The 15128-nt window shown below is 44.4% G+C and overlaps 1 non-coding gene across 1 annotated transcript; it reads right to left on the bottom strand.

Annotated features, from left to right (window-relative positions):
* Positions 1-8185: 8185 nt before the first annotated feature.
* trnag-ucc (transfer RNA glycine (anticodon UCC)) lies at positions 8186-8257 on the bottom strand. Its single transcript has one exon. It is a non-coding gene; the product is annotated as a tRNA-Gly (tRNA).
* Between the last annotated feature and the right edge of the window lie 6871 nt (positions 8258-15128).

Below are 15128 nucleotides of genomic sequence, written 5' to 3'. Positions count from 1 at the left end.
AGATTTTTTAATGCAGCCCTATGGGGGGCACAAGTCAGTGCAAACTGTAGGCCGGTCCCAAGCCCGGATAAATGCAGAGGGTTGCGTCAGGAAGGGCATCTGGCTTAAAGCTTTGCCAAACAAGTATGAGCGTTCATCCAAAGAATTCCATACCGGATCGGTCGTGGCCCGGGTTAACAACGGCTGCCACCGGCGCCGTCAACCTGCAGGGCGCCGTTGAAAATTCAGCTACTGTGGGTCGAAGTCAAAGAAGAAGAAGAGGTCGAAAGCGGGTTCTTCGGCAGAAAGAGAAGAGGAAAACACAGAGCCTTGAACCGAATGTGGGACTTTGAATGTTGGGACTATGACAGGAAAATCTCGGGAGTTGGTTGGCATGATGCTTAGGAGAAAGGTTGATATATTGTGTGTCCTGGAGACCAGGTGGAAAGGCAGTAAGGCTAGAAGTTTAGGGGCAGGGTTTAAATTATTTTACCATGGTGGAGATGGGAAGAGAAATGGAGTCAGGGTTATTTTAAAAGAAGAGTTGGCTAAGAATGTCTTGGAAGTGAAAAGAGTATCAGATCGTGTGATGAGGCTGAAACTTGAAATTGAGGGTGTTATGTATAATGTGATAAGTGGCTATGCCCCACAGGTAGGATGTGACCTAGAGGTGAAAGAGAAATTCTGGAAGGAGCTAGACAAAGTAGTTCTGAGCATCCCAGACAGAGAGAGAGTCGTAATTGGTGCAGATTGTAATGGACATGTTGGTGAAGGTAATAGGGGTGATGAAGAAGTGATGGGTAAGTACGGCATCCAGGAAAGGAACTTGGAGGGACAGATGGTGGTAGACTTTGCAACAAGGATGCAAATGGCTGGAGTTAACACTTTTTTCCAGAAGAGGCACGAACATAGGGTGACCTACAAGAGCGGAGGTAGAAGCACGCAGGTGGATTACATCTTGTGCAGATGATGTAATCTGAAGGAGGTTACCAACTGTAAGGTAGTGGTAGGGGAGAGTGTGGGTAGACAGCATAGGATGGTGGTTTGTAAGATGACTCTGGTGGTGGGGAGGAAGATTCGGAAGACAAAGGCAGAGAAGAGAACCATGTGGTGGAAGCTGAGACAGGATGAGTGTTGTGCAGCTTTTTGGGAAGAGGTGAGACAGGCCTTCGGTGGATGGGAGGAGCTTCCAGAAGACTGGACCACTGCAGCCAAGGTGATCAGAGAGGAAGGCAGGAGAGTACTTGGTGTATTTCTGACAGGAAAGGAGAAAAGGAGACTTGGTGGTGGAACCACAACAGTACAGGAAATCCTACAAGGAAAAAGGTTAGCTAAGAAGAAGTGGGACACTGAGAGGACCGAGGAGAGGTGAAAGGAATACATTGAGATGCGACACAGGGCAAAGGTAGAGGTGGCAAAGACCAAACAAGAGGCATATGATGACATGTATGGCAGGTTGGACACTAAAGAAGGAGAAAAGGATCTATACATGCGGGCCAGACACAGGGGTAGAGATGGGAAGGATAGTGCAGCAGGTTAGGGTGATTAAGGATAGAGATGGAAATATGTTGACTGGTGCCAGCAGTTTGCTAGCTAGATGAAAAGAATACTTTGAGGAGTTGATGAATGAGGAAAATGAGAGAGAAGGGAGAGTAGAAGAGGCAAGTGTGGTGGACCAGGAAGTGGCAATGATTAGTCAAGGGGAAGTTAGAAAGGCATTAAAGAGGATGAAAAATGGAAAGGCAGTTGGTTCGCTTGGTAGGCAAACTGCAGGGGGGTCCAGCAGGGGACCTGTGACACTCTTGAGGTGGTCCAGCACGAGACGTTCGCAGGACATCATGACCATAGATGTCAAAGCGACAGGCCTGTAGTCATTCAGACCAGAGATTGCAGGTTTCTTGGGGACTGGAATGATGGTGGAGCGTTTGAAACAGGATGGAACTTCGCACATTTCCAAAGATCTGTTGAAGATCTGAGTGAAGACTGGAGCGAGCTGGTCCGCGCAGACTTTGAGGCAGGATGGGGACACATGGTCCGGGCCTGCCGCTTTGTTAATCTTCTGTTGTTTGAAGATGCGTCTCACATCCTGTTCATGGATGGTTAACGCAGAAGTCAGAGGTGTGGTTGTGGTCGCGGGTGCGGCCGGGTGGGTGTGTGGTGTGAAACTGTCCTTTTCAAATCTGCAGTAGAAGGTATTCAAGTCGTTGGCTAGTGTGCTATTGTTCTCAGCTTGGGGGGATCGTCGCTTGTAATTAGTCAGCGATTGGAATGCATGCCAGACTGATTTAGAGTCGTTAGCGCAAAACTGTTTATCCAACTTTGCTGCATAGTTGCTCGGTTAATTTCTTTAGTCAGCTGGTTTCTTGCTCGATTAAAGAGGGCCCTGTCCCCGCTCTGATATGCATCTTCCTTAGCTTGGCGAAGCTGCTTAAGTTTAGCAGTGAACCACGGCTTGTTGTTGTTGAAGGTCCGAAATGATTTTGTTGGTACACAAACCTCTTCACAGAAACTGATATAGGATGTGACAGTGTCCGTATATTCATCCAGGCTGCCAGCTTAATTTTCAAAGACACTCCAGGCTGTGCAGTCTAAACAGCTTTGAAGTTCCATCTTGGCTTCATTGGTCCACTTTTTGACTGTTTTCACTGTCGGCTTCGCACATTTAAGTTCTTGCCTGTACGTCGGTATTAAGTGAACTTAAGCAGTGATCAGATGAGCCCAGGGCTGCACGAGGTATAGCACGGTATGCATTTTTTACCGTAGTGTAGCAGTGGTCTAAAGTATTATTTTTCCTGGTAGGACAGTCGATGTGCTGCTTGTATTTAGGAAGTTCGTGGTTGAGTTTAGCTTTGTTAAAGTCCCCGAGAATAATGAGGGGTGAGTCCGGGTGTGTTTTTTTCAATTTCGTTGACTTGTTCGGCGAGCGTTAGCAATGCGGCGTTCGTGTTAGCTTGAGGCGTAATATAGACTCCAACCAGTATGAACGATGCAAACTCACGTGGCGAGTAGAATGATTTACAGTTCAAAAACAGCGACTCCAAAGGCGGGCTGCAGTGTGTGCTGAGCACCGTGACGTCCGTACACCATTTTTCGTTGATATGGAGGCATATCCCGCCGCCCTTTGTTTTCCCCGATGATTCCATGTCGCGGTCCGCTCGATGAATGTTGAAGCCGGGACGCATGACGGTGCCATCGGGTACAGCGTCGCAAAGCCAGGTCTCCGTGAAGCACATGGCCGCGGAACGTCCGAAGTCTTTACTGGTCTTTAACAGAAGATGAAACTCGTCCATTTTGTTGGGTAGGGAGCGTACATTCGCGAGGTGGATCGACGGGAACGCCAATCTGTGTCCTCTCTTGCGGAGTTTCACCTGAATGCCGGCTCGTTTCCCTCTGTGGCGCCGCTTCCGCCTCCATGCGCCGAAAACCGCGGACGCCGCTCCGGTGAGTAACTCGGGGGAAAAAACTGATTAAAATTCCTAAAATGCAATTGATATTCTCTTTGAAAAATTTATGTGAAATATGTATTACCATTTATTAAATTTTAATTCTTTTTTGTTTTTGAAATATATATATATATATATATATATATATATATATATATATATATATATATATATATATATGTATTGAAAACTAATTACATAATTTATTATATTTTTATTTTTCAATTTTTAAATCCTCCAAATGTAATTAGTTTAAAAATTGAAATATTTAACTACTATCATATTTAACTACATATATTTCTTAATTTGTATTCGTATATTTTGAGTATTTTTCGAAGATAAAAAGTATGTAAACATGTTGGCCTTTAAAGAGTTAAAATTCATCAAATAAAAATAAAACTTAAGCTTGAAAGATTTAATATTTTTGATATTTTAGTTATTGAAATATATATATATATATAATTTATGAAATTTCTATTATTAATAAATATTTATTTAAAAAATGTTTTATAAAATACTCTCCAAATAAACTCTCCTTATATTTAAAAATGTTAATTTTATATCATAATGCAGATTTTATTCCAATATTGTATTTATATTTTTTATTTTTGTGGTGGCATGGTGGCCGACTGGTTAGCGCGTCAGCCTCACAGTTCTGAGCAGCGGGGTTCAATCCACGGCCCCGCCTGTGTGGAGTTTGCATGTTCTCCCCGTGCCTGCGTGGGTTTTCTCCGGGCACTCCGGTTTCCTCCCACATCCCAAAAACATGCACGTTAATTGAAAACTCTAAATTGCCCGTAGGTGTGAATGTGAGTGCGAATGGTTGTTGTTTGTTTGTATGTGCCCTGCGATTGGCTGGCAACCAGTTCAGGGTGTACCCAGCCTCCTGCCCGATGATAGCTGGGATAGGCTCCAGCACGCCCGCGACCCTAGTGAGGAGAAGCGGCTCAGAAAATGGATGGATGGATGGATATATTCATTTTTGTGCTTTGTTTAATAAAAAACTATGGAGTTATGTTATGTAAGCCTAGAATGGCCATTAAAGGGTTAAACGTCCTCAAATATAATCAATCTTCATCTTGAAATATACATGTATTCCTTATATTTTATTATTAGATCCAAAGATGGTAATGATTATTTGCTAAAAACAATAAAGTTTATCAGTTAGAATATCTTGTCTTTGTAGTGTATTCAATTATATGTAGGTTGAACATGATTTGCAAATCATTGTATTCTGTTTTTATTTATGTTTAACACAACGTCCCAACTTCATTGGAATTGGGGTTGTATTTTTTTGGTCGTCACCCTTGGTTTTCACCCAGACAGCCCGGGTTTGACTCCTGGTATGGGAACATCCCCTGAATGCTTTCATTTTGGCCTGATTTGGTGAAAACTTCAAAATTTGAAAATACAGAATTTAAAAAAGACTAAGTTGAAGCAAGACCAGCTAGTCCATGTGTTCCCTATGTTCTCGTGGCAAGGTAAGTGGTTTTCACTTGTCTACTTCTCCTGGTATGTATCCTGAATTACTTTGTTTTGGCCTGATCGTCTTGTGAAAAAAAAAATCCTGCTTGAAAGAAAGTACAGAATTTTAAAAAAAAAAGTTGAGGAAACAGTTACATGAATCCCATATAGTCTTCTTCTTTTCCTTTCGGCTTGTCCCGTTAGGGGTCGCCACAGCGCGTCATCCTTTTCCATGTAAGCCTATCTCCTGCATCCTCCTCTCGAACACCAACTGCCATCATGTCTTCCCTCACGACATCCATCAACCTTCTCTTTGGTCTTCCTCGAGCTCTCTTGCCTGGCAGCTCCATCCTCATCATCCTTCTTCCAATATACTCACTATTTCTCCTCTGGACGTGTCCAAACCATTGAAGTCTGCGCTCTCTAACTTTGTCTCCAAAACATCGAACCTTGGCTGTCCCTCTGATGAGCTCATTTCTAATTTTATCCAACCTGGTCACTCCAAGAGCGAACCTCAACATCTTCATTTCCGCTACCTCCAGCTCTGCTTCCTGTTGTCTCTTCAGTGCCACTGTCTCTAATCCGTACATCATGGCTGGCCTCACTACTGTTTTATAAACTTTGCCCTTCATCCTAGCAGAGACTCTTCTGTCACATAACACACCTGACACCTTCCTCCACCCGTTCCAACCTGCTTGGACCCGTTTCTTCACTTCCTGACCACACTCCCCATTGCTCTGCACAGTTGACCCCAAGTATCTAAAGTCCTCCACCCTTGCTATCTCTTCTCCCTGGAGCCTCACTCTTCCCCCTCCACCCTTCTCATTCATGCACATATATTCTGTCTTACTTCGGCTAATCTTCATTCCTCTTCTTTCCAGTTCATGCCTCCATCTTTCTAACTGTTCCTCCAGCTGCTCCCTGCTTTCACTGCAGATCACAATGTCATCTGCAAACATCATGGTCCACGGGGATCCCAGTCTAACCTCATCTGTCAGCCTATCCATCACCACTGCAAAAAGGAAGGGGCTCAGGGCTGATCCCTGATGCAGTCCCACCTCCACCTTAAATTCATCTGTCACACCTACAGCATACCTCACCGCTGTTGTGCTGCCCTCGTACATGTCCGGTATTATTCTAACATACTTCTCTGCCACTCCAGACTTCCGCTTGCAGTACCACAGTTCCTCTCTGGGTTCTCTGTCATAGGCTTTCTCTAGATCTACAGACACAATGTCGCTCCTTCTGACCTTCTCTGTACTTTTCCATCAACATCCTCAAGGCAAATAATGCATCTGTGGTACTCTTTCTAGGCATGAAACCATACTGTTGCTCGCAAATACTCACTTCTGTCCTGAGTCTAGCCTCCACTACTCTTTCCCAAAACTTCATTGTGTGGCTCATCAACTTTATTCCTCTATAGTTCCCACAGCTCTGCACATCACCTTTGTTCTTAAAAATGGGCACCAGTACACTTTTCCTCCATTCCTCAGGCATCTTCCCACGCACTAGAATTCTATTGAACAAGCTGGTCAAAAACTCCACAGCCACCTCTCCGAGATGCTTCCATACCTCCACAGGAATGTCATCAGGACCAACTGCCTTTCCATTTTTCATCCTCTTTAATGCCTTTCTAACTTCCCCCTTACTAATCATTGCCACTTCCTGGTCCACCACCCTCTTCTACTCTCCCTTCTCTCTCATTTTCCTCATTCATCAACTCCTCAAAGTATTCTTTCCATCTAGCTAGCACACTGCTGGCACCAGTCAACATATTTCCATCTCTATCCTTAATCACCCTAACCTGCTGCACTATCCTTCCCATCTCGATCCCTCTGTCTGGCCTGCCTGGATAGATCCTTTTCTCCTTCTTTAGTGTCAAACCTGCCATACATGTCATCATATGCCTCTTGTTTGGCCTTTGCCACCTCTACCTTTGCCCTGTGTCGCATCTCAATATATTCCTTTCACCTCTCCTCGGTCCTCTCAGTGTCCCACTTCTTCTTAGCTAACCTTTTTCCTTGTATGATTTCCTGTACTGTGAGGTTCCACCACCAAGTCTCCTTCTCTCCTTTCCTGCCAGAAGATACACCAAGTACTCTCCTGCCTTCCTCTCTGATCACCTTGGCTGCAGTGGTCCAGTCTTCTGGAAGCTCCTCCTGTCCACTGAGGGCCTGTCTCACCTCTTCCCGAAAAGCTGCACAACACTCGTCCTGTCTCAGCTTCTCTTCTCTGCCTTTGTCTTCCGAATCTTCCTCCCCACCACCAGAGTCATCTTACACACCACCATCCTATGCTGTGTAGCCACACTCTCCCCTACCACTACCTTACAGTTGGTAACCTCCTTCAGATTACATCGTCTGCACAAGATGTAATCCACCTGCGTGCTTCTACCTCCGCTCTTGTAGGTCACCCTATGTTCGTGCCTCTTCTGGAAAAAAGTGTTAACTACAGCCATTTGCATCCTTGTTGCAAAGTCTACCACCATCTGTCCCTCCAAGTTCCTTTCCTGGATGCCGTACTTACCCATCACTTCTTCATCACCCCTATTACCTTCACCAACATGTCCATTACAATCTGCACCAATTACGACTCTCTCTCTGTCTGGGATGCACAGAACTACTTCATCTAGCTCCTTCCAGAATTTCTCTTTCACATCTAGGTCACATCCTACCTGTGGGGCATAGCCACTTATCACATTATACATAACCCTCAATTTCAAGTTTCAGCCTCATCACACGATCTGATGCTCTTTTCACCTCCAAGACATTCTTAGCCAACTCTTCTTTTAAAATAACCCCGACTCCATTTCTCTTCCCATCTACACCATGGTAAAATAATTTTAACCCTGCCCCTAAACTTCGAGCCTGACTGCCTTTCCACCTGGTCTTCTGGACACACAATATACCAACCTTTCTCCTAATCATCATGTCAACCAACTCCCGAGATTTTCCTGTCATAGTCCCAACATTCAAAGTCCCCACATTCAGTTCTAGGCTCTGTGCTTTCATCTTCTCTCTCTGCTGAAGAACCCGCTTTCCACCTCTTCTTCTTCTTTGACTTCGACCCACAGTAGCTGAATTTTCAATGGCGCCCTGCAGGTTGACGGCGCCGGTGGTGGACGTTGTTAACCCAGGCCACGACCGATCCGGTATGGAATTCTTTGGATGAACGCTCATTTGGCAAAGTTTTAAGCCGGATGCCCTTCCTGACGCAACCCTCTGCATTTATCAGGGCTTGGGACCGGCCTACAGTTTGCACTGACTTGTGCCCACCATAAGGCTGCATTAAAAAAAGCTTGCGTTGGCCGGGAATTGAACCCGGGTCAACTGCTTGGAAGGCAGCTATGCTCACCACTATACCACCAACGCCTGCGTCTATACCACCAACACCTGCATCCTATATATGCGGCTGATATAACCACTGATTCATTTTCAATCATGGAGTGAGATTTTTTGAAACTGAAACAATGTCCAAGCATAAACCCAATAAAAATATATTACAAACAAATGAGCTTCACAAAACATGTGGAAGTATAGTCTCAATATTAGTCGATACAGTGTCAAAACAAATTTCAAAACAGACAAATTAAAATCGCAAAAAAATATTCAAGAGCCCAGCCCATCACAAAATACACCCACACAAAAACACACACACACACACACACACACACACATTAACAAGCACACAGTGATTAATACCGGTAGTGTCGCGAATAGGGCCAGGGAAGGAGAAATCATTATTATAATTTTATTATTCAGGGTGCAATGATCCATTCTTAATATCAATGTATCGATTCATATTCCTAGGATTAGATGAGATTAGATTAAATTTGATTAGATTAGATTAGATTAAATTAGATTAGATTGGATATTCGTACAGCAGACTTGAGATGGATGAATGTGTGTTTTTTAAAATTATTTTTTATTTATTTATTTTTTTACCACTTTTAATGATAAATTGTTCAGCGTGACTCGATTAAGTTTGGGAACATGAGAGTATCAAACTGTGTTGTTGTTTTTCTGGCGCGATTGAATGGGCCAGTCTAAGAAGCAAATCACATCTCCCCTGATCCACTGCGCACTGTGCAGGATGAGAAGTGCGCAGTGCAGAATGCAAAACTTCACGAGTGGAATCTGCAAAGGTTGAATCCAGGCCACTGAATGTCCATCAAAGTTAAATCAGTAACGTATGTGATAAAAAGAATGGATGCATTTTGGTTCTCCAGTCGTAAAAAACAATTGAGGAAAAAAACATGACGGGCATGCAATAAATGTTTTCCGACCGCCGCCGCCGTCGACAAGTCGTGAAATATAAGTAATGTGAAAAGCCACAATCACCCACAAGCAAGAAGCAAGCCGAGGCCAACCATCAATTTGTGAGACATTTCATCCAGGTTTTCTTCATGATAGCACAATCGAGAGCTAAAAGATTGGGAAACACATTTGAAATTCCTTCACGGACATACTGTACTTCAGCAAAACGAACACCAACACTACTAAGACAAACCAAAGTTGTCAAAGAGAGCATCGAGCAGGCAGACTGGAAAGTGTCTCACCCTGGACAGATGGCAACTTGAACATCACAAGCTACTCAGAGCTCCTTAACTATGATGTCACACATCGTGACTCGTGAGTGAGTACTAATAAATACGATTAGAACATGCATAAATGAGGTGTGTGTGTTCAATGACAATACGATTTTCATCATTTTTCAAAACACATCAGAAGTAGCAGGTAAACCGAGTGTTAATCCAACCTGTCATTGGCATTTTATTCAAATAAAGTGTGAATGCATTTGCCATTATTATCATTTGCCAGAATGGTTGGTTATCGCTTGCTTTTTTTGTTTTTCCATAATTAACTTTACCTGATATCTTTACAAAAAACAAAACCAATTTCGGAAATTTCACCTGCACTGTCCAGTATCCAAGTATTTATTTCAGTCACACTGGTTACATTTAAAAAAAATTACTGAATCTATTTCCAAATACTGGTTTTGGATCGTATCGTTCTAGATAAAACATTGTCCTTGAATCAAATCAGCCACCACGAATTGTGATACGAATCGAGTCACTGCCGAAATGAATCGTTACACCCCTAGTGGTTAATACTATGCGTTGTGGCCCCAGCAACCCCGGTTGAAATCTGGGTCATGGCAGGTACAAAGTCCTCCAATGACTTTTTTTTTAAAACAATTTTTGAATTTATTTTAATTTTTATTATTATTTTTTTTAGTGATGCTGCTGCTTCTGGTGCCATCGTAACAATCCTCCATTGGGGCTTGCAGGGGAGGTGGTGTCTGCATGGGGCTAGTGGCGCAATGGGAAACACGTCTGACTTCGGATCAGAAGATTCTCGATTCGAGTCCTGGCGAGCTCGGTCGTAGTTTAGCATGTGGTGGTCAACCCGAGACAAAATTGCTGTGTTGGACACGTTCACCTGAAACATCTGGGTTACGCTAACTCATGCAACACTGTCAACATGGTCAGGTCTTTCCATGACAATATCTATCATAATGGAAACCCCTAAAGTTAAGAACTCATTGAAGTCCTACATCATATTAGTTATTTTCAAAGTTCATAATTTGCAATATAGGAAATAAAAGGCCAACTTCACATCTAATCAAGACTACTCGTGGAATAGAATTTCTACATAGAATTTCCACATTCTAAGTTTTGCCTTCTCAGTGATTCTCACTGTCGGTGATACCCTGATTGAGATAAATAGAAGCACAAATGGAATCATGAGTGCTTTTGGTGGTCTATCTCCAGAAAACAAGTGTTGCGGACATGCACACCGCAACCTTCTTTTTATTTTTGTGCATCTGGTTTTTCTTCAACCGAACCTGCTTCTTTCCCACTTGAGGTCGGGAGGAAGACCACCCCAAAGATCAGCTGATCTGCGTTCGTGAGTTCACACTGCAATCCTTACTATGATGTACGTCAATGCGTAATAATTGTGGGGAAATTACGAGCTTCCTACGAAATCCCAACTTTGCCTTCTCTCTCTCTGACTCAACGCATCAAACGCTCACACGCTCATTTAGTTTAGTCAAGCGACTACACACGATGTCCTCTTTTCCAATTTTCGTACGCTTTATTTTCTTTCTTTCGTTTACCCTTAGTGTTATGTTCTTGTTGTAGTTCGTAGTTGTAGTTGTGTGTTTCATTAAATATAACATAAAATTCCACTCGTGGTCGTATTTTGTGTGCGTTCTGAATTTAAGTCTACCTCTATAACCTCGGACTCAAAATGTCGTAGTGTGGAGCAACCTTCAGATTCTGAGACTGATTCAAAATGTTTGTCGGCATTTCGCCGAAACTTAAACTTGAAAAATTTGATGGAGTGCCCTTTTCGAGACATTAGTTTGATTTTTAACAATTAAATCAAAATTATGATAAGCCGGAAGTAACGCAAACGTCGCTCCCGGCTTATTACTTTATCCTAAATTAATTACAATTCTTATTTCATACACACTGCGATTGGCTGGCAACCAGTTCAGGGTGTACCCCGCCTCCTGCCCGATGACAGCTGGGATAGGCTCCAGCACGCCCGCGACCCTAGTGAGGAGAAGCGGCTCAGAAAATGGATGGATGGATTTCATACACAATCGCTACAGTTCTGATGCAACCCGCGTGAGGAGATTTCAAGTTTTGAATTCAGAACACACAAAAATACAAGCTATTTCAGTAAAATTGACACGTCGCCCGCCATCTTGTGTGTGGCATGTCAAACGTAATCTGTGTTGAGCAGCATTCCGTACCGGAGACACAGCATTGTAAATGCTTGCAAACGTGAGAATCGTAAGATTAGCCTCTCAGTAAAATTAGAGTTTTAATTCCTTTGTGTGGGGAGACAACACGTGGCATCTGCGGCGGCCGCCATTTTGTCTCTCTGCTTTGTGTATTGCAACCACGAGGCTTCGCCATGTGGTCGTTCGCGTCACACTTAGAGGCCTCCGAAGTCCACCATCTTTAGCATCCACCGTGACATCATGCGGCTCTTCTTCGGTTGGTCTTTGCGGTCGACTGCCACCTCATGGACGTATGCGTCATGACGTAACCTATGACCTCCCCCCTCTTGAAGTTAGCCGTTAGGCACCTACCCGCTAGCAAGCTACTGACGATCGCCTACAAAGACGCCCGACCGATCGATGATTGTTACTTTGGGAACAATAAACTTAGCTTGTCTGTTGCACCACATTATGATTTTCTGCTGTTTTGCGAGTGCTTTTTTGACTAGTTTTAACCACGCTGCGCGCCGCGATTGCTTTTATTAATTAAAAACCTTCAGTTTGTGATCGCTTTCAAAACACCGAGAGCCGCGATTGGTTTCATTAAGTTAAAGGTTTCTTTTTTTCTTTTTTTCTCGTTTGCAAAACGGCTAAAGCCATTCAATCCAACTGCGCAACGATCGTGATTGTGATGAATTGAAACGTTCCCGTTGTTGCTCGTTTGCTTCAACACAACCGCAACAATTGTACGATTGAAGCGTTGTGCCATTTTTATTTTGAACCAATTTTGAGACTTACAACGTGAGAGTATGACAATCTTTAGCAACGAAGGCCCTGCATCACCCAAGCGATAAACGGCATCTTCCGTTCGCGTACGTGCACTGCACATTACAGTAACCACATTCAGTGGTTTAATTAGTTGCTTGTCTATTTTTAAACACTTTGAGTGACACGTGCCAAAACGTTGAACATTTGCTGGAAAAAACTGACACCTGGTCCGGTTCGCTCGAACGCGACAAGCCCAAAAGTCAGGTATCCTCCTTCGCAACCCCGCAAGGAGTCGCGAACAAAGAATTGGGTACGACTGCACATGGTATCCTTGAGATCATCAGCAGCTTGGCGAATAATGTGAAGCAAGACCCACGACAGCCCCTGCTTGGAGGCCACGTCCCCGAGCTCGGCCAGCCCGCCGTGATGGTCTGTTCTGACTCCGACGTCTCCAAATAGCGATGACAAGCGTCCCGTCCAACTGACTGGGCAAGCACATAACTGACCACTGTGATGACCAGGGAACACCCATTACTAAAATCAAAATTCGCGGACCAAAACCCAGTTCGACAATCCGACCTCGACAGTCTCCGACCGTGCCCTGTGACTCACTGAATGACTTCAGCTCCCTCCATCCATCCATCCATTTTCTGAGCCGCTTCTCCTCACAAGGGCGTGCTGGAGCCTATCCCAGCTATCTTCGGGCAGGAGGCGGGGTACACCCTTAACTGGTTGCCAGCCAATCGCAGGGCACACATAAACAAACAACCATTCGCACTCACATTCACACCTACGGGCAATTCAGAGTTGTCAATTAACCTACCATGCATGTTTTTGGGAAAAAAAAGACAAGCAGCCATTTCGGCGTCTTCTAGGTAAACTCACCGCTAATGACTCATCAGGGAAATTTTACTTGATGACCACACTTGAACGTACGTTCCAACATGACGGACTCGTGGATACTGCAGCAGACATCACTGTCATGTCCGAGGACGTGTTTGACCTACTGCGTGACAAAGTACAGCAAGACAGCCGTACATTTAACCTGCAACTGTGAAATGACAATTCGCCCCCTTGCTTAGGTGAACACCCACTTAAGCTCGCAAGTGTGGTTGGACTGGACAATAGGGCCACATTCCATAATTCATCCTGTGGTCGTGTCACCTGTCAAGTCAGTACCTTTGCTCATTGGACAAGATTTGCTTAGTAGTTTCATGCCATTAATTGACTACACTTGATGCAAGATTTATGCGCAGGTGCGCCGGCCCCTGAAGCGGCCAGAACACAATAGAGAATCCTCCCAGTGCTACGCTCTGAGCCTCCTGGATGCGTCGCCGCTACCAAAATCGCAGCCAGATTTATTTTTTTTGACAATTGTGCAAAAAGATGCAGAGTCCTCTAGCACTTAAAGCAGTTCGAATGACTAATATTGCAATAGTCCGGTGCAATGACCGTTGTGCAAAGGGCGCCGAGACTTCAAGGAGTGTATGCAGTTTAAAGTGACGAGTAGTGCGATAATCTGGGACAATGTTGGTTGTGCAAATGTTGCAGATACTCCTCAATCAGTGTGCATGGAGCAGATGCGACTCTGGTATGAGTGGCCAGAGGACAGCTTGATGAAAGGGATGTGCCCACAGGAAACGCTGAAGATGTCCACCAGTGGGCGCTCTTGCGACCATTCTTCCAAGCTTTCGAGACCACAAGACCCCTCGTTGAGATGGAAAACTGCGCCCTATGAGTCGCATATTACGGGCCCCGGCCCTCATCATTGGTCCATCCATTTGGCTGTCACTCGAACCTTGATTGTGTCTTTCTTGATTAGCTGGCCGTCACTCTCGTGGCCGCTAAGTCATTGTACTTCTTTCGTGATTCTCACACACGCATGGCTTCAACAGCACAGGACATGTGGGCATCGTCTCTTATCAGAGACCTCAGACTTCCTGTGCACTTGTTCTGTACAGCTTGCAAAGCGCACCTCGGTGCCATCTTTTTTCCCACCCTGCCCACCCTGTCGTTTCCAAGGTAACGCCAAGAACCCAACTCTTCTGGTGCATCTACAACGACCACTTGGGTTGTGCAATTCCTTCTGTGCTGGTTACCAGCCTTCCTCCGCTGCTCTACGTGGTTCGAGTTGTCGAAGTTGCCTGCTTTTCATTGAATCTTTCGGGGCTCGCCTTGGCGGCCACCCTCTCAATACTTCGACGCAGACGTCGCTTCCAGCTCATTCTTCAGAATCAGAGTCAGAATTATCTTTATTTGCCAAGTATGTCCAAAAACACACAAGGAATTTGTCTCCGATAGTTGGAGCCGCTCGAGTACGACAACAGACAGTCAATTGACAGAGAACACTTCAGAGACAGAAAGACATTGACAAAAAAAAATAGTCACTGAGCAGTAAAGGGTTGCTAGTTATCTGGTAATGCCGGTACATTTATTTTTATTTTTTTGCCAATTGTGCAAAAAGATGCAGAGTCCTCTAGCACTTAAAGCAGTTCGAATGACTAATATTGCAATAGTCCGGTGCAATGACCGTTGTTCAAAGGGCGCCGAGACTTCAAGGAGTGTATGCGGTTTAAAGTGACGAGTAGTGCGATAATCTGGGACAATGTTGGTTGTGCAAATGTTGCAGATACTCCTCAATCCGTGTGCAAATGGAGCAGATGCGACTCTGGTATGAGTGGCCAGTATATGCAAATAGTGCAGCATGGCGAGACAACTACAGTGAGTGCACGAGTAAAA

This window comes from Phycodurus eques, unplaced genomic scaffold (assembly GCF_024500275.1).
Source record: "Phycodurus eques isolate BA_2022a unplaced genomic scaffold, UOR_Pequ_1.1 contig_271, whole genome shotgun sequence".
Lineage (NCBI taxonomy): Eukaryota > Metazoa > Chordata > Actinopteri > Syngnathiformes > Syngnathidae > Phycodurus > Phycodurus eques.
Note: the sequence above shows the minus strand (reverse complement) of the source record. Positions and strands in the feature narration are given on the sequence as shown.